The 22,260-nt window shown below is 44.6% G+C and overlaps 1 pseudogene; it reads left to right on the forward strand.

Annotated features, from left to right (window-relative positions):
- Positions 1-1,635: 1,635 nt before the first annotated feature.
- The window catches only part of LOC149338958 (uncharacterized), a 96,830-nt pseudogene continuing 76,205 nt past the window's right edge, over positions 1,636-22,260 (forward strand).

Below are 22,260 nucleotides of genomic sequence, written 5' to 3' on the forward strand. Positions count from 1 at the left end.
ATTAAAGGTATTCTCCTTAATAAATTAGTGGTGGCGAGAGTTTCGTCGGGAAGAGCGACCTGTGTCCCCCCCAACAACACCTCCCCCAACAACACCTGGCGGAAGAACAACGGCACGACAACGACGGCACGACAACGGCACGACAGACGGCACGACAACGCGCCAAGGATGACGCACTCACGATGGTTAATGTTACAGGCAACTCTCACCTGGGCGGTGTGTTCTGGGCCGCTTGGAATGGATCAATACCTGTCTACCTACCTACCGCCCACCTTACCTGCCACGATGCGACGAACGCCAACTTTGGACGAAGCCTGCTTCTTCGTCAGGCAACCCGGAACTACTACACCAGAGCTCGACGCGGCTGGGCCACAGCATAAAAGCCACCCAGCAAGCGTCCAGTTCGGGCACGACAACGCGCCAAGGATGACGCACTCACGATGGTTAATGTTACAGGCAACTCTCACCTGGGCGGTGTGTTCTGGGCCGCTTGGAATGGATCAATACCTGTCTACCTACCTACCGCCCACCTTACCTGCCACGATGCGACGAACGCCAACTTTGGACGAAACCTGCTTCTTCGTCAGGCAACCCGGAGCTACTACACCAGAGCTCGACGCGGACGGGCCACAGCATAGAAGCCACCCAGCAAGCGTCCACTTCGGGCATGACAACGCGCCAAGGATGACGCACTCACGATGGTTAATGTTACAGGCAACTCTCACCTGGGCGGTGTGTTCTGGGCCGCTTGGAATGGATCAATACCTGTCTACCTACCTACCGCCCACCTTACCTGCCACGATGCGACGAACGCCAACTTTGGACGAAACCTGCTTCTTCGTCAGGCAACCCGGAACTACTACACCAGAGCTAGACGCGGACGGGCCACAGCATAAAAGCCACCCAGCAAGCGTCCACTTTGGGCATGACAACGCGCCAAGGATGACGCACTCACGATGGTTAATGTTACAGGCAACTCTCACCTGGGCGGTGTGTTCTGGGCCGCTTGGAATGGATCAATACCTGTCTACCTACCTACCGCCCACCTTACCTGCCACGATGCGACGAACGCCAACTTTGGACGAAACCTGCTTCTTCGTCAGGCAACCCGGAACTACTACACCAGAGCTCGAGGCGGACGGGCCACAGCATAAAAGCCACCCAGCAAGCGTCCACTTCGGGCATGACAACGCGCCAAGGATGACGCACTCACGATGGTTAATGTTACAGGCAACTCTCACCTGGGCGGTGTGTTCTGGGCCGCTTGGAATGAATCAATACCTGTCTACCTACCTACCGCCCACCTTACCTGCCACGATGCGACGAACGCCAACTTTGGACGAAACCTGCTTCTTCGTCAGGCAACCCGGAACTACTACACCAGAGCTCGACGCGGACGGGCCACAGCATAAAAGCCACCCAGCAAGCGTCCACTTTGGGCATGACAACGCGCCAAGGATGACGCACTCACGATAGTTAATGTTACAGGTTAGTTACCTGAACAATGCGACTTGCGTTAAAAGTAGCAATTACTCTCTTTTTGCGGTGTCGTGCCCCCCCGCGTTGAATGATTCGTTTAAGCGAGTGTTAGCATCTTTGTCAGGTATTTGTCTCACACTGTTTGACATTTTGCTCATGCTCTCGGGTGATGTAGAGTCAAACCCTGGCCCGATGTCAAAAGCTGAGGCTGAAGCATTTGTCGAGGCTCTGGATGCTATCCGTAAGCTAGAAGGACATGCTTCATTACTGGAGGAAATTAAAAACGCAAAGGAAAAGCAGGTAGCAACCGAAAATGAAGTGCGACTGCTGACTGCTAAAGTGGCGGCATTGGAAGCATCCATAGCCTTGAGTGGCGCAGCAGAAGACAGGCCAAATGCTGATGCTGAAGCAGTGCTTGGTGTCTCGGAACGTCTGACAGCCATTACGTCAAGATGTGACGACACTGAAAATAGGATGCGGCGCTCCAATCTACTCTTCTTTGGGGTGGATGATGACGAACAGGAAGACTGGGCAATGTCTGAAAATAAAGTAATTAATCTCTGCTGGGATAAACTGGGTATCGCTACAACTGGCCAACAATTTGAACGAGTCCACAGACTGGGCAAATATGATTCTGAAAAGCAGCGGCCTATTATAGCTAAGCTCGCGTATTTTAAGGACAAGGAACGCATCCTATCTTTTGGGTATAAACTGAAAGGAACAAATTTTGCCATTCGTGAAGATTTTTCACTTACAACACGAAAAGCCAGGGCAAAGCTGATTCAGTTCGCAAAAACGCACAAAATGAAATTGAAGCTATCGGTTGACAAGCTACGTATGGATTCACAAAATATATGTCTACGGCGTCGCTACTGACTCAGTCATCCTGTCTGATCGGTAGCCACTACCCATCTCTTGTGCTCACAACTATCAACAACCTAAACCAGCCGTTGTCTTTTCACCTTTATCAATTTTATTTGCTAACATCAGAAGTATCACATGAAAGCGCGCTCTTGTCATATCTTTTCTGGAGGACAGTGATCCTGACGTTATCGTATTGACTGAAACGTGGCTGCACCCCGATATCGGTGATCATGAAGTTATTTCAGCCTCCAGTCCATTGAACATATACAGGCGTGATCGCCCGCATAGGCGAGGGGGCGGAGTCCTATTAGGTATAAGGAAATCAGTTGCTTCCTTTGTTATTGATACCGATTCGGATCTCTAAATAATCTGGGCAGCAAGCATGATTTCTTCTAGAAAACTTCTAATAGGTAACTGCTACCGAGCCCCAGATTCTGACAATTCTTTTTTAAATAAACTTCATGACAGCATGGCTAAGGCGTTTGAACTCTTTCCAGCCGATATCACTTATCTATTTGGGGATTTTAACTTTCCGCAGATTGACTGGACAAAGCTCTCATCCCCTTGTAATGCCTCATTAAGATTCATAAACATGACTTTAGATTTTAACCTATTTCAAGTAGTTACCAAGCCCACCCGTGGCTCCAATATACTAGATCTCATCTTTACAACAGCCCCTGAAACAGTCGGTAACTTTTCATACTTAGATGGATTTAGTGACCATTATTTGCTTCAAGTGACTATTATCATTCCGCTTCCCTTCATTGGAGTCACAAGAAAGCAAATTCGCGATTACAACAGAGCTGATTATGCCCTTATTAACACAGAACTCGAAGAGTTTGCCGACAAAATACTACTGCCTTCCTTTAAAGATAGGTCAATCAATGATAACTGGATTCTCTTCCGAGAAAAGCTGTCATGATTAGTAGCCGAATACGTCCCGCTCATCACTATAACTAATGATAAATCCAACCCTTGGTTCACGAAACTCCATCACAGAATGAGAAATAAGAAAAAACGGCTGTACAAAAATGCAAAGCGCGAGTTCTCCAAGTGCTTGGAATAAATACAAAAACTATCTAAACACTTACTGCTCTGCTATTTGCGACGCTAAAGATAAATATTATTCACAAGACCTTCCAGCACTGCTCAAGAACAATCCCAGCAAGTTCTGGAAGGTAATAGGTCGGCGTAACATTAGTAACGATATTTCAATACATGACAACAACAACATTCCCTACTCTGATGCTGACAGCGCAACTGCATTTAACTCATTTTTCACATCTGTATTCACTAGAGAAGACAGTTCCTACATTCCTTGCGTGCCCGATTTTGACTACCCATACATGGCTCCGATTGATATTACTCTCGAAGGCATAACCCGATTGATCACTAACCTGAAAGTGTCTTCTTCATGTGGCGTCGATGAAATTAATTCCAAAATATTAAAGAACTCCCTATCCGCGTCTAGTAACATCTTACTTCATATCTTTTGGCAGTCATTATTAACAGGCATGCTTCCGAATGACTGGAAAATAGCAAAAGTGCTACCAGTTTACAAAAGTGGCAATAAACATGCACGTGAAAACTATCGCCCGATTTCTCTAACATGTATCTGCTGCAAGATGCTGGAGCACATTATTGCGTCTCATATTTACTGTCCCTTTGAATCTGTTCATTTCTTTTTCCCCAATCAGCATGACTTTAGGAAAGGCTTTTCATGTGAATCACAGTTATTCGAATTCACTACTGACCTTCATTCGAACATGAACAACAACTTACAATCTGATTGTGCATTCCTCGATTTCGCAAAATCATTTGATTGTGTCGCTCACTGTCGCTTAATACCTAAGCTTTCGGCGCTCAAACTAGATGCTCTAACTTTGTCATGGCTCCGTAATTTTCTTTCGAATCGGCAACAGTTCACAGTCATTAATAATCACTTATCTCCTCTTTCTGATGTTACGTCAGGTGTGCCACAAGGGAGCGTCCTTGGTCCCTTACTTTTCTTAATTTACATAAATGACCTGCCATGCAACATTTCATCCCGCATACGAATATTTGCTGACGATTGTATTGTATACCGATCCATAAAGAGTACTGACGACGACATTTCACTTCAAAGTGACCTGGATTTAATTCATGATTGGTGTAGAACATGGCTAATGACCCTAAATGTTTCCAAGTGTAAAATAATCTCCTTTTCTCGAAAATCGGCAAACTCTTACTTCCCTTACCACATTAATAACAACATATTAGGTCGGGCTACTCAATACAAATACTTAGGCGTTCACTTCTCACCAAACCTTTCTTGGACTGCTCACATAACCACCATTGCTGCCAATGCTTCACGATCATTAGGTTTCCTGCGCCGCAACTTACAAAGCACTACTGCTAATGTGTGTAAACAAGCCTATTTAACCTTTGTTAGATCTCAGCTCGAGTATGCGTCTTCCATCTGGTCTCCTCACCAAAAGTACTTAATTGACATGCTAGAAGCAATACAAAATAAGGCTAGTCGATTTATTTCACGAAATTATAGTTTTCAATCAAGCGTTACCCAAATAAAGCTGGAACTTTCTCTCCTTTCATTAAGAACTCGTCGAGACATAGCCCTTTTATCTCTGTTTCACAAATTAATCCATGCCACTCAGTCACCTTTATCGCACCTGCAACGACCCTCTTATTCATCAACCAGATCGCACAATAACCTCAACTACACGCGCATTTATGGCAGTACTCACGCTTTTAACTTTTCTCCGCTCCCACGTGCTATATGTCTATGGAATGATCATCCAAACTGCATTGCATCGCAGCGCAACCACGGCACGTTTCATAATCATCTGGTCAAACATTATATAGATAACACCTAGCACGTTTTCTTCTTTGCCCGAGTCATGCCTGTTTTTTTTTTCCCCGTTACTATTATGTCGTATTTATATTCTAATTTTTTTTATTCAATGTTTTTCTGCATGTATTTTGTACTGTCGTGATAATTTGTAATCAGCTTTTCGAACGTAATAGTGTTTGTTTCTACGCATTTTTGGTTTCTTCTAGCTACTGCTGCACATATTTATTGCTCCTCCCTTACTCAATGCCTCCCTGGAGGCCTGTAAGGTACCTGTAAATAAATAAATAAATAAATAAATAAATAAATAAATAAATAAATAAATAAATAAATAAATAAATAAATAAATAAATAAATAAATAAATAAATAAATAAATAAATAAATAAATAAATAAATAAATAAATAAATAAATAAATAAATAAGAGTAAATTATTTCATCAAAATGCCTTCAGAAATAGCGAATAGGTCCTTTAATTCCCCATTGTATTGAATTTATGCTAAAAGATTGAGAATACCATATTGCCGCCGCGGTGGCTCAGCGGTTATCGTGCTCGGCTGCTGACCCAAAAGACGCGGGTTCGATCCCGGCCGCGGTGGCCGGATTTCGATGGAGGAGAAATTCTAGAGGCCCGTGTACTGTGCGATGTCAGTGCACGTTAAAGAACCCCAGGTGGTCGAAATTTCCGGAGCCCTCCACTATGGCGTCTCTCATAGCCTTAGTCGCTTTGGGACGTTAAGCCCCATAAACCGAACCAAACCAAAATACCATATCATTTTGTTCACTACTGCATTCTGAATATTTCGGCATGTACTCACAATGCATTTAGAACTTTAACACTCTCCGGAACATCCACGTACGGAAGAGCCAACCGGGTGATTGGTACATATTGAAATAAACAACGGCTAACAGATTGACTTGCTGTAAGCTCACATTATTTATGTTTCATTTGAACTGAACCAAGTGTGACTACTATGCGCCACAAGGGCCTCACAATCCTGGCAAAGCTGCCGTGTCTGAGGATAAGGAAGCAAGTCGAGCTATCCCAAAAGATGCTTCCCAGGCTGGTGAGGGTCACCATTTTCCAGAAAAACCGTATTTGCAGAGCTATCACATTTGCCGTTTCTAGACACAGTCAAGTCCTGCCTCTGTCATCATTTTGCAGAATGCACCGAGATGATCACCGTACCCCGAGCCCAAAAAGTAAAGGGAATTTTTTAGAACCGGAACCTGTCATCGATCAAAGAGCTCATGCTTCCTGGAGGCCATTGCAATCGCTTAAAATGCCCTTCCCGTGCCGCACTCACTTTGCACTTAGTGTGCGCTCCCGTTCCTCGTTCGGTGCTGTCTGCGCCCTGCTGCCTGCTCTCTCCCATTCTCGAGACGACAGGCTCTGCGCCATGCCTACGTCACACCACGGCCTTTCTTGATCCATGAGGGAACACATGGGTTTCCGACGTGGGTCCACTGCTGTGGAATTCCGACGCTGTTTTGCGCTCATCCTGTTATCTTGTATGTGTCGTCTTTTTTGCTCAAAAATCCTTTCATGGCATTTGAAGTTTTGCTACGAAATTGCTCTTTACTTGAGCTTTCATTTTAAATTTAGTCGTGCTAACTCGGCTCACGCTTGATAGTTTCTTTACCAGTCTGAAAAAATTACCGATACAACAAACCTCTTGTGCCTTGCCTGTATGAATTCTGCGTTCGTCCTGTTCACCGCGTAATCAGCTGATTAGCCAGTGTCAGCTTTGCATAAGGAGAGGAATGGAAGCCAGCTATTCTTTATGACCACACATATCCGCTAACACTGCGAGTTAAGCGCTTAGCATTGACAAAAAATTCAGGGGGCACTTTGAGCGACTAAAGTGCGTAGAGGCGAAATATCCTTTGAAAGGAAGTTGGCAATGTTTAGCGAGAGCGAACGACGGACCAGTTGATGTCTTTTTTTTTTCTTCCTCGAGGTTAGAAAGCCTGTTTAAGGGACAAATACTGACGAATTCTTGTTTCATACTTCATTTCGTGACAAAGAGCACTAGCGTTAGGAATGAAAGCGAAATGCCCGCAAGGAGAGATGGTCGGAAGCAAATATTGCTCACCTTGTGCACGAACCTCCATCTTTGTGTCAGCTCTGCACGGTGGAAACTTGGGCAAGTCGGTAATGATCCATAACATAAGAGTAGCGCAAAACCAGGACGACGGACAAAAGGGGAGAGAACACTCACCCACAACACAGGCGCTAACTTCCGACTGACACTCTCCCCTTTTGTCCGTCGTCCTGGTTTTGCGCTAAACTTATGTTATGGACCTGCATCTTTGCAACCTGCCTTTTTGTGTTAGAGTAAGCTTTACTGGCAAACCATCAGTCAGTTTGCTAATGCCCGTGACGTCACATCTGAAGTCAAGCTACTGACTCATGCTCATATTTGGTCAGAGTACTAAATTCATGCATGTACAGTGATGAATCAGCAAGGCCATCCTCATCAACGAGTGCTATTCTCATATCCCTCCCAGCAAATCATTTGAAACTGCACGTTAAACCCAAAAATGACTACGGCCGTTCAGCTTGGGTAGATGCAAAAAGGCATTCGCTAAACCTGCGGTTAATCTCAGTGCATTCCGTGAGTACAAACCAGCGCTGAAAAGTGTTCACTGTGTGATGCAACACAGCTCCTACCAGTTTGGCGTTCGACATCGCTGAGCTCCACTGATCGGCGTGAGGAAAAGGTCAGTAATGTTCCGTGTTTCAGTGGAGCACATATAACGGCGAGCTCCACGCGAACTAAAGCGCCGACACAGGAGCAAAAACCGCCCTCATCTATGATGTGTGAATAGCAGCTCTGTTTCCAAGAACGGACACCACTAGCGTTTCATTTCAGATTTACGAGCAGTTTGACATCGGTACACTGGGCACAGGGAGGAGTTCATCACAGCCGATTTCAAAAGTTGAACCTCAAGATCACTTTTGAACTAACGGGAGCATTCAGCGTGCCGACGCTATTCTTCTGAGTAGGCTGATAGTGAGCGTGGCTTACACGAAGCGTTAGCTCCATTTAACTGGACGCGCGGAATGTTCTTACTGGGGCAATTTTCCCATCTATGCAACTGATAAGAAGTCTCGCATATCTAGAAAGATATGCGTTGACCACTTTAATTCAGTCCTTTCAAGAGGAGGCCTCTGTTGTAAGGTGTCATATTACGCAATTGGCCTTGTTAAAGATCAGGTAGCATGGTCGGGCCGGAGAGGGAATGAGGGACGTCGAAGACGAGGATGCGGGAAAAGACAAGGAGAGAAAAAAATTTATACAGCCAGATTTCATTATGTACAAAGGAGCTCGATGACGAGACGCTCAATGCTGAAACGCTTGATGATGAGACCACATGATGAGACCCCTCGGCCGTACTCGCTGCCGAGTTTTTAAAGTGTTCTCTTTCCCTAGGTTCCCTAGAGGGGGGCCGGGTCTGCCGAGGAAGGAAGTTAACTGTGGCATCAATCACACACTCTCTCCTGAGGGATCACGCCCCCGTCACGTGTTGGGAGAGGGAGAAATATGCCATCGACGTCGCGCAGACGCTGGAATGACCACGAGCGGCGTTCCCGCGTATTTCATGCGTTCGATCCTGCGTTCGCACGCGGAGTAGGGGAGACACTCGCTCAAAACTTCATCCTGGCAGACGGACGCAGTTTCCGTGGGTAATCAAGGCGTTGACCCAACGTGCCTTTCGGGGCTAGTCGGCGTTCTGCTGCAGCCACGCCGTTTTCTTCCACTCGACGAAGGCGAAATGTAACAGCCTATAGATTGAGAAGACCCTCAGGGGATCCGCACTCTCCTTCGTTTCCCTTGTCGTACGGACCTCGGTTCGCTGCAAATATCAGGCACATTGATGATGCGTTTGCGTACAGTCGCACCGAAAAAAGATGAAGACAAAGACAGAAGAGCCGTTTTCTAGCATATGTTGCTCCTTCTTTCGAATAAACGCCAGTTGGGAGTGAGCACTGGCGGCGTGTTGTCTTCTTCTTTCCTGATCCACTTCTTTTCGCGCTCGTTGGCAGTGAATACGTAACAAGAGGCCCAACGTTAACTCATCATAACCCCCTTTCTACCCCTGCCCGCCTCTCCCATTGTAGACTAACAAGCCAGAGGATATTATCTCGCGTGCACCTTTTATTGTAGAAAAACCTCTCTGGCTATGCACTTCAATAAAAATTTATTCTTTGTATCACACTTAAAAAGTCCCTCAAGTAGCAAGCTATAGCGATGCACAGCGGAATATTTTTGCAGACAATTGTACTCTTCGTGGCGATAATCCTCGGCGGTTTGTTCCGGAAGTAAGGAGTAGCAGAGGAAGATTATTCGCCCTCATAATGAATGATGTTGCGGCAAAACATAGTGTGCTAAACGGCTACAAAACGACGTTCGAAAAAGTAGGCGGTCTCTCTTCCTGATGCTAGGGTGGGTGAATTCTCTTGGGCCATACAGCCCAGGTGAATGCAATCAGGCAGTGAGGTAAGGAAGAGAATCACATGCTCAAGACAAGCCTCCACGTCAGTCCTGACATGGTGTCAAGGGCCGCCCTAACGAGACGCACCTAACCTTAAATGCAGTGCCCGTTTTTTTTTTGTTTATTCATTTATTAATACCGTTAACCTTCGCTTGAGGATAGTTACAGAGAGATAATGCAACACAACAAAATATAACAGACTACAACAGAACACTACAGCTACAGAGGCAGAATGCAACACAGCACAATACAGCAGAATACAACAGAACACACTTCATATCGTAAAGTAAGATGGCAGGGACAGAAAATATCAATTGAACATTCGAATTTATGTACATCTGTTCGATCAACATCACCAAGCAAAATATTCCAGATTTCAATGGTGTCTGGGGAAAAAAAAAAGAATACGTAAAAACATCAACAGGCTTATCATGAGACTGGATTGCTCGGTCGTGATATATTCTCGCGCTCCGTTTTTAAGAGGACTAAAAAAATCGGGTTCTTTTCGGTTCCACCTGAATTATGTGAGAAAAAAAAGCTTTTGCTTTTGTGGTTTTAATGATTCCACCTCAAATCAGCCCATCATTGCCGTTACCGAGTCTCTCCTTTATCTTGCAAAAGTAAGAGCAGCAATTCTTTGAATTATTTATAATTTCTGTTTTAAAAATGTTGGTGGGACTCGAGAGAACACGTTCATCCTAAGGATGGACGTATCCGTGTTTTCTAGACAATGAACTTAACATTACTTCAATTAACAATAGCATTAACAACCAACTTAGGAACAGCCATCAGAAGCGTAATTGCAGGTACAAACGGATGGCAGAAATTTCTATGTTAAGAACGGTTGATAAAGTTTTTCTTTGAAATAATGATGATCTTCTAACTAATGCGTTTTTTTTTTTTTTGCAGTGACAGCTGCTGAGGACATGTTTTCCGATTATGTGGCATTGAGATTGGTTTAACGTGAATGAGACCGAGGTGGAAAAAGGAGAGAGAAAGAAATAAAGTACATGTAATGCGTCTCGCTGATTAGTAAGAAATCAATGGCGTCCCGCATGACTTCCTGGCAACGCGTCACACTGCCTGCCACGCCAGATGCCCCCCTTGCATGGAAAGGTCGTGCAGGCGTACAGACGCACGCGGATGCATCGCAGTGTGTTAAACTGGCCTTTCCCTAACAACCCTAACCTACCCCAACCCACGATCCTACTCTACAGCCATACTGTGCATAACTAAACACTACGACTGGCGCCGCACCCTGGTTCTCGCTTAAATTCGCTTAAATGGCCGCGTACTGCGTTTTTCGAAGCTTACTGGACGGAGGAAGAAATTTAATGACAACTGAGAAAGCGCTCGTCCCGTCCACGTCTCCGCTGAATCCTTGCGGTTTTGCGCTTCAGCACCTCGTCATGACCTACCAACAGACCCAATCTGCTACCCTTCTGGAGGAAGAGAAATAAATTTTTTTTTAGGTCATGCGAGAAGCCTTCACTCTAGATCGGCAGCTGCGGAGAAAAACATATTTTGGTGTTCATTTTGGGTGATGTTCATTTTGGGTGTTCATTCTACTGCAGTGTATCTTTTGATGTTATACGTTTTAGTATGAACTGAGTAGAAATCTGCTGATTCAATACAGGTTATTTCCTGTATTCCGCACTGCGCCAGGAAACTCCACCTTGAAGTGACATGCTGCAAGAGTGTTCGGATTGATTTGGCTCAGAGTTAAAGTTCGCACTCCTCGACGCAGCAGCTTGACCGCTCGCTTAGAGCCGAAATGTCAACAGCCGGGCCCTCTATTCCGAAAGGAGTGCATTGCTACACGAAACGGGAGAAAAATAACTAAAAGTGCACTTAAGCCTCCTTACGTGCCGAAATGCGAAAGCATGTCTAGTTCCGTTGCCTCCTCTGTTACTATTTCTTCGAAGTGTTACTTGGTTGCCGTTTCAGCACACCATAACGCTTTTACTTATTTATTAATTAATCATTATTTGTTAGCTTTTATTCAATATTTAATCGTTACTAATAACATAATTTCACTTATTATTTTTATCTTTCGTTCAATCCTCGAGGAATGACTAGTAATTCACCGCTTTGGTGAATTCGTCGTAGTAATATGGGAAATTAACTCCTTAATCGCTTAATATTTTAGTTTATTTAGTAACTCGGTCAATTAAACTTTCTATTCGATCAGTATCAATGATTACAAACCATAATTACGCTCTTACTGGGTGATCTACAGTTCCTGAGGACACGCTGTGTCCACAGTTCCTGTCCATAGCCCGTGCTGACACATCCTGTCCACGACACTCTTGCGGCAAGAAATGCTTTCCCATGAAAAGATGCTGGTAAGAAGAGCCCAAACTCAGCACTTGAAACTTGGTGGGCTCAGAGTGAGGGCGACAAAACTGCTCTGAGTCTTAATCAGCCGTTGTTAAAAAAAAATAGACGTATTTACGGCTACCTTTTTTTTTTTTTCGCAAAATGCACATGGCAGATTTGTGACCACACCCACGTCTGGGTTAAGATGGTGAAGCACATTTGGTTCTGTGACTCACCGTGAGCTGAAGAACGGGGCCAATAGCCTTTGCTTTCATTGGACTTTTGTCTTGAGTTTATCTTCGTTGGACGCGGCTGGAGCCCCAAGTAGCTCTTCCGGATGGAGAGGCAAAGCGTTGGGGACAGTTTTACTTTTGAAGACGATTGACAGCCTTAATCTACCTATTAGTGCCAATAAAAAAAATTATCACCACTGATAATCAGTGAGATCGATATTCAGGGTAACACAAATAAAATTATGCAGTAGTTTAAAAGCCTGGTAGGAGCTCTGTGGCTTCGGTGTTGCAGGGCTCAGCGCAAAGTCTCAGAATCGATTCTCGGGCACAGCGGTCGCATTTTCGCCAGCGTTCGCAAGGCGAAAGGCAGGCACGCTCTTACCCAGATTCCGATGTATGCTAAGGAATCTCAGGCGCAATTATTCCCTTGTCCTCCACTATCGCCCACTTAATCTGACTATCGTCAGCTTTGACATAGAAAACTATATTAAACAATTAAAAGTCCGGTTAGTGGGCCGGGAACAGAATAGATCGTACAAGTATCGTACAGAATTTAGGAATGCTGGAAGACCATCCAGGAGTCTTTCTCGGATTGTTGCTGGGGGTGCAATGTGAGCCCATCACAATGATCTAGGGACATAACGAGAGTCTACGCAATGGAGCCACAAACTTTCACGCTGTTTAAATGAATCTCATGTGCAGTAGTCAGCCGAACATATTGTTGGACCATAGGAACGTTCTTTTCTTTTTTGATGGGGAGGGTTTAGAGAAGGTATTTTGTTACTAGAATGCATGCTGTAGAAAGCAATAATTACTCAAGAGACGTATGGTTCAACAACTAAGGTATTTATTTGGCAGTAGGGGAGAAACAGTATGGGAAGTCGCCGGCATATGTGTCGCAGCTTCACAACAATGTGCCAGTTTAACAGTCTCGCAAATCGGAAGCGGCTATCGGGGAATACCAATTCCTCAGCTTAACCATACACCCTACGCTTCAGGCCTCTCACAGTGATTACTTTCTCTTTCGTAATGTGAACAATTTTCGCTCTGGACAATCATTTAAAGATGATATTTAGTCAAAGGGGTGGCACCAAGGTGCAAGTAGTAGCAAGGAGTCTCCGTATATTCTGAGAGCACTTGATCCCACACGCGAAGTTGAATATTTCTATTGTAAATTTAAAAACTCCGCGAGAGCTTTGTTGTCATCATATTATCACCAAGTAGACATCTCAAGGTATATTATGTGCTGCTGACTGCGACTGATGTGTTAATGGATTGCGTTTCCCTTGTCCCGCCTATCGTAGCGTCATGCGAGGCGGCATGAATTGAAACGAATATACACAAGATGGTCAGCGCAGTAGTAATCGAAGAACTTGACTACTGATAATTAAGTAATCCACTCCCGAGCTGGCTGCGGCCACCTTACCGTAATAAAGTTTCTGATCTAACCCATCATTCAACAGCTATGCTTGGGACACTGTCAGGTGCTGGCGAACAGGCTCACTAATGAGACAGCGAATACATGTCTTCCTCCCTGAAAAGTATTTGGCCACCCTGAGCATCGTGGCCATTGGCGAACAACTCCTGAACACGGCAACGTCTAGTGACCACTACTTCATCACTATCATCATCATAAGCCTGACTACGCCCACAGCAGGGCAAAGGCCTCACCCATGTCCCTCCAATCAACCCTGTCCTTTGCCAGCTTTTACCGTATCCCCGCAAACTTCTTAATCTCATCCGCCCACCTAACTTTCTGCCGCCCCCTGCTACGCTTGCCTTCTCTTGGAATCCACTCGTGAAGAATCAGCGGTTGTCTTGCCTTCGCGTTACATGCCCTGCTTAAGCCCATTTCTTCCTCTTGATTTCGAATAGGATGTCATTCACCCGCGTTTGTGCCCTCACCCACTCCGCCCGCCTCCGATCTCTTAACGTTACACCTATCATTATTTTGTTTTCCATAGCTCGCTGCGTTGTCCTTAACTTAAACTGAACCCTTTTCGGTAGCCTCCAACTTTCTGCCTATAAGTCAGTGGCGGTAAGATAGAGCTGTTGTATATTTTTCTCTTGAGAAATACTGATAAACTGCCATTCATGATTTGAGAGAACTTGCCGTATGCGATCCTCCAAATTATTATTATTATAGTTATTTCTATCTCATAATTCGGATCAGCGGTAACTAACTGCACTATGTAGACATATTCCCTTACCACTTATAGCACCTCGGTGTTAATTGTGGAGTGCTTTTCTATTGCGAGACTGTTGATCACTAAATATATATTATTATTGCAATCATGTTTCATTCTACTTTCCTCTGCAATGCGGCAATAAACGCATCGACGTCTTCTTACTACTATAAATGTCAATATTAATCTCAGTGCTGAGGCTATAGCTCCGTACCGTTCCATTCCACAACCACCAGGAATAGAGTGTATAGAACTGTGCGCGCATAGGAATGGTTCAGTTTTCCAGCGCTGACGTGGTGACCGATCGTAGTAGCCAAGGATGGACAAGTAGTGTAGTTGCCGTCAAGAAACACGCCATATTACTGCTTCGCTTGCGGTCACTCATCGCGCATTCTTCCAGACTCAAGACGGCCTGGAAGGAGGGGCCGCGCCAGAGATATCCGCCGGCTCTCAGAAGTCAGTGACCTACATGCCAGTGGTTTCGGGAAATTCCCAGTCGGACGGCGAAAGCCGGAGAGGAAGGTGAGGAACTCAGGAGAGGCAGGAAGGGTTCGCGGGCAGAAGACGCTGGACATTCCAGTAGGAAGGGTGCAACGACTTCTCTTCGTCCGATCTCGCTGGCTGCCTATGACGAGAAGTGAGCTGTGCCATCGACATCGCCCTCGACGAAATGCCGATGTTACCGCCACGAATCGTCTAGGGGTGAGCTGGGTTTCGATCCATCGCCGAGAAGGCAATTGCACTGCGCCAATCTCGTGAGCTGTTCCAGCTCTCCAGTCTGGAAGAGAAGCCTGTTATTTAGTCCCGCCTGCAAGCGCCAGCCCAGCGCACACCACTTTGAGGCGCGAGCAGGTTTCGCGAATTCTGCTGCTGGCTCTTGAAGTCTTTTGTCGCTTGTTCCCGCATGACGCCATTTCAGTTCCTTTTGAAAAAGGAGAGAGAGAATGCGCTACCATTTTGGCTAACTTTGATACTTCTTCTTGCGGCATTTTTGGCCACCGCTCGAGGCTGTGGAAAGTTTTAAAAGCCAGTGGAGAAATGGAGAGCAGGACGGACACGCAATCATACTTTATAGCTACACGCCACGAAGAACAATTTTTGAGGTTTCAAGGCTAGCTCTAGGAATGAACAAATTGAGCCCGAAGCCTGTCGTCAGTCAAGTGAGAGAAATAAATAGATACGAAACGAAGAGCGGGAACTGCGGCCGCTAGCCATATCTTGCGAAAGACGAGAGAGATGGTCGGTGGAAGTCTCGTTGAGTGACGCAAATTCTTTCTACGGACGTATTCTACGCCCGGAGGGAGAGATTAATGCACGTCAGTTCGTTGCGCGAGAGACCTCACTCGTAAATCACTGGGATTCGCAGCAGCAAATCAGTACCGACCCTGTTTAAAGGCTGGGATTCTATCCATCAGACAACTTCCTCACTCTTTCTAACCAACAAGTTGGAGCCCCTGCCGTACTGATTAAGAAACATTTCACGGTTGAGATATGGTTGTGGAAACGCTAAAGGGCCGACTGAGCTCCTTTTAAAGACGGGAATGTGCGTCCTATTACGCTTTGCGCTTTGCGGTAAGTACCGCGGTTTGTTAAGCTGCACAAGTTTCCGACCGGGCCAACCTGGAACAATTTTCACGGAAACGATTGTTCAATTTGCCTGTACGAAAAAGAGTCGCTGCGCAATCATACACTGAATATCGTCTTCTTGTTGCGCAGGGTTATCGACTACCTTCTGTAATTTATTTTTTTAGGTGATGTTTGCGATACCTTACGCAATATAGGGCTGAATAGTAACTTTTTTTCCCCAGTACGCGTGTTTATGTATGTTGAGCTGTGTATTTATTCCAGTTAATGCAGTGAAATTTGTAAAAATGTATACCGGGTGTTTTTTTTAGAAGGTCCAAAATTTTTAAAGAAAGGTAAATTCCTTTAGATTTATTTTAACCCTGGGGCTATACTGAGGGCTGCGGCGGACACCAGGTAAGAGGCAAACTACTTTAATTAGTTCGCTGATTAACTGAATACGTTAATTAACTTTTATAATTTTTATTTTAGGGGCTTTGTTGTATTAGCAGAATTGGAGATCGTCTTCCAAACAGTCCAGAAAAGAAAAAAGATTTTCATGAAAAAATTTTTTGCGCGCGTAACGAAGCGCGAAAAAGTCACCCTGGTAGGCAGCTTCACACTGTAACACAGCGTCTGTGAGCGCCTGTGACGTAGCTCGCTCCGCCCTGCACTTTGTGCCAATGCGTTTTTGTTCCAGCGCGGCATTCCGTGAGGCCGCGGAGCGAAGCGAGATAAGCAGCGACAGCGCAGGCCGCCAGTCCGGGACGCGTGACGCAAAGCGCAGGGCGGAGTGAACTACGTCAGAGGCGCTCCCGCTGCTGCGTTACGGTGTGAAGATGCCTACCAGGGTGAATTTTTCGCGCCTCGTAACGTGCGTGAAAATTTTTTAATTAAAATTGTTTTTTCTCGGTTGGACTGTTTGGAGGACGATCTCCAATTCTGCGAATACAACATATCCCCTAAAACAAAAATTAGAAAAGTTAATTAACATATTTAGTTAATCAGCGAACTAATTAAAGCAGTTTTCCTCTTGCCTGGCGCCCGCCGTAGCCTCCAGTATAGCTCCAGTGCTAAAATAAATCTAAAGCAATTTACCTTTTGGGAGGCAGCCACGTCCCTCACTCCGGACGAGAAAGAACGAATAACGCGTACGCTCACACAAGACGATCTCTGTTACTGCTTGCAATATCTATATCACAAAAGTGTTCCATATTCAAACGCTTTCTTGCGCACTTTTGTGGACTTTTTCGTCACGCTTTCGCGATCCCCGCTCCCTTCCTTGACGCGGTGGCTGAGCGGTTGCGGCATGTCGATACGGAGCCCTAGTGGTTTCTGTTTTCGTCCCGTCGACCACTTCTTGGTGAAGTTGAAATGCAAAAGCGCTCGCGCATCCGTAGTACGCATTCCTCTGAGAACAGCGCCAACATTGACACTTGCTGGTAATTGAACCACGCCAACGCATTTTGGTTGCCGAAAGAAAGGTGGACATAAAATAGGTCATCATTCATCATCATCATCATCATTTATTAACCCTTAAGGGTTCCGTGGGGACATTACATAAGGGGGGGATACAAGTTTCCGACGGTCATACATAAGAAAAGGCAAAAAAAAAGAACAAGAAGAGAGGAGAAAAAAGAATAAAAACTAGAAAGAAAGCTAGACAAAGCAAAACAGTAAACAAATTATGAAGTCAATCAAAGACAATGTGAGAAACAAGCCAAATAGTAAATACATTAATATAGTCAATCAAAAACAATGTGAAAGAAAACATACAGAAAAACACAGCACAGTAAAACAACGCGTCCAATAAAGCGATCGTTTTGTAGCACATCGCAGCTGATACATGGAAAGTTTTATTTTTCTTGGAAATGGTCGATGAGTAGCTGTCTAAAGTTGGAAGGATCAGTTTCAACGACAATGTTTTCGGGTAAGTTATTCCAAAATTCGATCGCGCAAGGAAGAAACGATTTCTTGAATGCATTGGTGGAGCCGTGCAAGCGCTGTATGATAAATTAATTATATAAACGGCGAGATGATCGTACCGGAGTGCGCAGAAGGTTTTCACGAAGTGCTGGAAAATTAAAGTACAGCTTGTGGAATAGGCAGAGGATTGAAATTTTTCGGCGAAGCGCTAATGATTTGAGACCGAGAGATGATTTCATGAGGTTTGCCTCAAAACAGGATTACCACCGTCTTGGCTCCTCGAAAAAAGCCGTAACATATTAAAGCAACGACGATATTGACACGAATTGAAACTAGTCCGCTTTCTTCATCACTGCTCTATTAGAATATGCCACGTGATACACATCTTTGCTCGATTGCAAACAACTGCGGCTTCCTTGGACACCCTAAGATGATGTTTTGGAAGTACCAAGAGATGAAGTAAACCCAGATGACTGGCATTTCGAGGAGAGCAGCGTGTGGTAGAGCACTTACTTTGTGGACGTGGTGGCCCTGGCTAACTGGTTCGTTTGTAGACGGCCGCAGCTAATGACGTAATAAAGTGTAAAATTTGAGGCGACAAAGAAGTTCACCACTAATTTTTTAGTGGTGCAATAATGAAGGACAAAAAGAAGTGCTCAAATGATTTTTTTAGCCGTGTTGATTGCCTCGGGGGATAAACAGTAAATGAATATATGAATTAAAAATATAGATAGTTGTATAAATAAAAGGATATTGGCGTTTATGTTGAACTCTGACAAAAACCAATGATACCGCTCTTGCGCGAAAGCATCGTAGGATGCACAACTGTCCGACGACAGACCCGCTGCGGAAAGTTGCCGAAATCAGTTTCAAAGCCGAGCAGACACTGGATAGCATCTTAGCAGACGCATAGGTTACAGGAATAACGGCTGACCTGCCCTTCGATTTCACCACGTATTCATAGCCAAGCTTCGGTACAACTGGGAAAGCACATCCAACATGGTCGTCAGATCATATGCTGGTTGATCAAAGTTCACTGGTACATCATCTCATGTAGACTCTCCATGACTCCGTGGTTCCTGCAATAATCTTTCTATTTTGAACAATAATGCAACAAGCGTTGTCAATCAATTCCCAAACTTTCATTCGCTAGTATCTTGGTACTCTTCACATATTATTGGTGTCACAGAGACATGGCGACAAAACAGCGTGGAAGAGCCAGAGGTAGCCTCCACTGGCTTCAAATTAGTTGGAAAAGACAGGGGATTCGAGAGAGCAGGTGGCGTGGCGCTCTTTTTTCTGTCCAACCTTCGGTTTTCTGTGCTCCCGGTTCCACCAGATATTGAGTTTATGGGGTTCAAGGTCGAGTTAGAAAAGTTATTTTTGATAATAGGGGTTGTTTACCGTCCATCTGGTTCTAATAACAATGAATTGCAAACTCTGAGTAGGTTTTCACATGACTACAATACTTCTTCAAAACGTTTTTTGTGTGGGCTATTTCAGCACGCCTGGCGTATGACAGTGATGGGACATGAAGTGTCTGTTGGAAGAGAGGTGGCACACTTTTATTTGTCTTGTGGCTTAAGTCAGGTCGTTGGGGAATCCACTCGGCAGGCAGCAGTTCGATAATTGGTTTTTCTTGCTCCATCTATTATAAAGAATGATTATGAGTGTGACGTGGTTTAGGGGATATCTGTCTGATCACAAAGCTGTGTTAGTTTCAGTTCCTTGCACCGTCCCTAAATTTCTTTTTTCTACTGCACGTTTCCTGATTTCAACCATGCATATGATGTAGTTGTAGCTGACATTCCATATTATTCGTTTGACGAGTTTGAGCAAATGAATTCCACTAGGAATCTCAATACTTTAACAACTTTCTTTGAAAATTTTGTCAAAATGTGCATCAGTCATTTTATCTTTTTAAAAGCAAAGAAAAATAACCCTGCCATTCCCGAATGAGTAGAGACGCAGTTATCACGTCGTGTCTCTACATTACGCCGATCAAGACGTTCTGTTGACCCTACAAGGATCGGTCGGTTTATTAGCGCCAGAGATGATGCTTCGTGTTAAAAAGAACGCAGCAAAATATTTTTATTAGAACGTTTTATTAGCTAATCCCCGCCAACGTTGTTAGTCCATGTACGCTCTGGGTCCTTTTCGGATGCATTGATAACAAACGATGTCGCAGTTTCTCAGCCTCTAGCAATTGCATCTGCTTTTAACGGATACTTCCATTCAGTTTTCACGACATACAATTGGGTAATTCCTGTTTTGGCTTCTGAATCTCATTATTCAATCGGCGAGGCCTCAGTGTCCACTGAAATTATGCTCAATATGACATTAAACATAGATGCCAAGAAATTGTGGGTACCTTTTACATCTCTGCTGTATTTCTCGTCCGTCACTCTCTTTTGTTTATGAGGTACCTTACGGTTACCTTTAGGAAATCACAAACATCCGGCACACACCCTTCCTCGTGGAAACTTTGCTAACGTTCTCCCCCTATTGAAATCAGGTGATGTACCGTTATTATTTACCTACAAGCCCATTTTCTTAACAGCGTACACATGTAAACTACTGGAGCAAAACAATTTTAAACTTATCATTCAATTGCTTGAAACTAATAAAATATCATGTATTTTCCAGCATGGTTTTTGTCATGGCTTCAGTACTGCAACACAATTGAACAAATTTGCACATGACATTAGCAGTTATCTCGATATCGGTGATCAGGTTGATGCTAGATTTATAGACTTCGCAAAGGCCTTCGATGCAGTTTCGCGTCATAAACTAATGTTCAAGCTGTCTGCTAAAATAAAAAGCTCGTGCCTGGTTAACTAGGTATTGGACTTTCTTTCCCAACGTTCCCAGTAAGTACACTTCAACCCTACCAACTCATCTTTCGTAAATGTTGCATCTGGTTTTCCCCAATGTTTGGTCGTGGGTACTTTTCTGTTCCTCCTATACATTAAATAGCTGGCATTTAACGATTCAGTAAAGATACGCCTTTTTACCTACGACTGGGTGTTATATCGAACCATTATATCACTAGTTGATCGTGTTACCGCTAACAATTCATTCGCTGATTTCTACAACTATTACAAGATGTGGCAAATGAATATCAACTTTTCTAAGGCCGCTTGTATGTCATTTAGACGACGTTCGTGCCCATCCTTTTTCGCACATTCATACAATAAACTCAACTTACACAGAGTGCACGAACACAAAAATCTCGGTCTCCTGCTAACGCACAGGTCGTGCTCAGAAAAAAATGACATAATCCGTAATAAGGCCCTTAAAAGACTAGGATACTTGCATCTCACGCTGCGCACTGTTCCTCAAAATACTAAGATTTTAATATATAAAAAGAACCCCAGGTGGTCGAAATTTCCGGAATCCTTCACTACGGCGTCTCTCATAGCCTGTGTCGGTTTGGCACGTTGAACTCCCTAAACCGAACCAAACTAATCATTAGCCCTATCCTCGAATACTCTTGCGTTGTTTGTAGTCTGTTTAAGCAGTGTGATATCAACAAACTAGAATCCGCGCAAAAGAAGGCCGTGTATTTTGTTTGCAGGAGATTCGACATGGATTTTTGGCCGTCTACTTTTCTTCCCGAAATAGGCCTCACTACTGTTGCCGTACGTCGTCAACTAGAATGCCTCAAATTCTTCTACAATTCAGTCAATGATCGTTGCTTTTCTGCTCTGGATAATTACCTGTCAGCATCCAAACCTCCATCTACAAGAGCCCCCACGTCCTAAACAGTTCGCCCTTTTATGCCCGAACTAATTTACAGTACACTTTTTTCCTTTATACCAATGAAGTTTGGAGTTCCTTAGCAGTCAACATCCTTTCGTTATCGTGAGAAGAATTTTCATGCCTGTCCCTAATGTTCTATGTTCGCTTTCTTTGCTTTTTTGTATGGTACCCCACTCCTGCAATAGGCTCGCCGAGGCTGCAGTCTGTATAAGTATATAATTAAAATAAAATAGGGTGAATATTGGCTACTACTTCCCGTTGCAGGCATAAGAGGCACCAGTGGCGGACAAAAAAGCCTCGGAAGGGAACCCGGTTCTGACTGACGGCCGGAGAGAGGGCAGGGCGGACAGAGATCTACCAAGGCGTAGAATACACAGCACAGGTGCGACCACAGGGGAGAGGTACCGAAGTGCGCACGCCGGCGCCAGTGGTTTAGCAGGATATGACCTGCTTTCAACATTCTCGAAGGGCGCCGCAATTCGAGCAGGCTGAAAGCCGGCCATACCTATGTGTTCACCCAGCGATACAGGCAGGCACTTTCAAAGACCTGACAAAAAAGAATCACATGCATTGGCTGCTTA

This window comes from Amblyomma mixtum, chromosome 6 (assembly GCF_055824585.1).
Source record: "Amblyomma mixtum isolate Tamu chromosome 6, ASM5582458v1, whole genome shotgun sequence".
NCBI classification, from domain to species: domain Eukaryota; kingdom Metazoa; phylum Arthropoda; class Arachnida; order Ixodida; family Ixodidae; genus Amblyomma; species Amblyomma mixtum.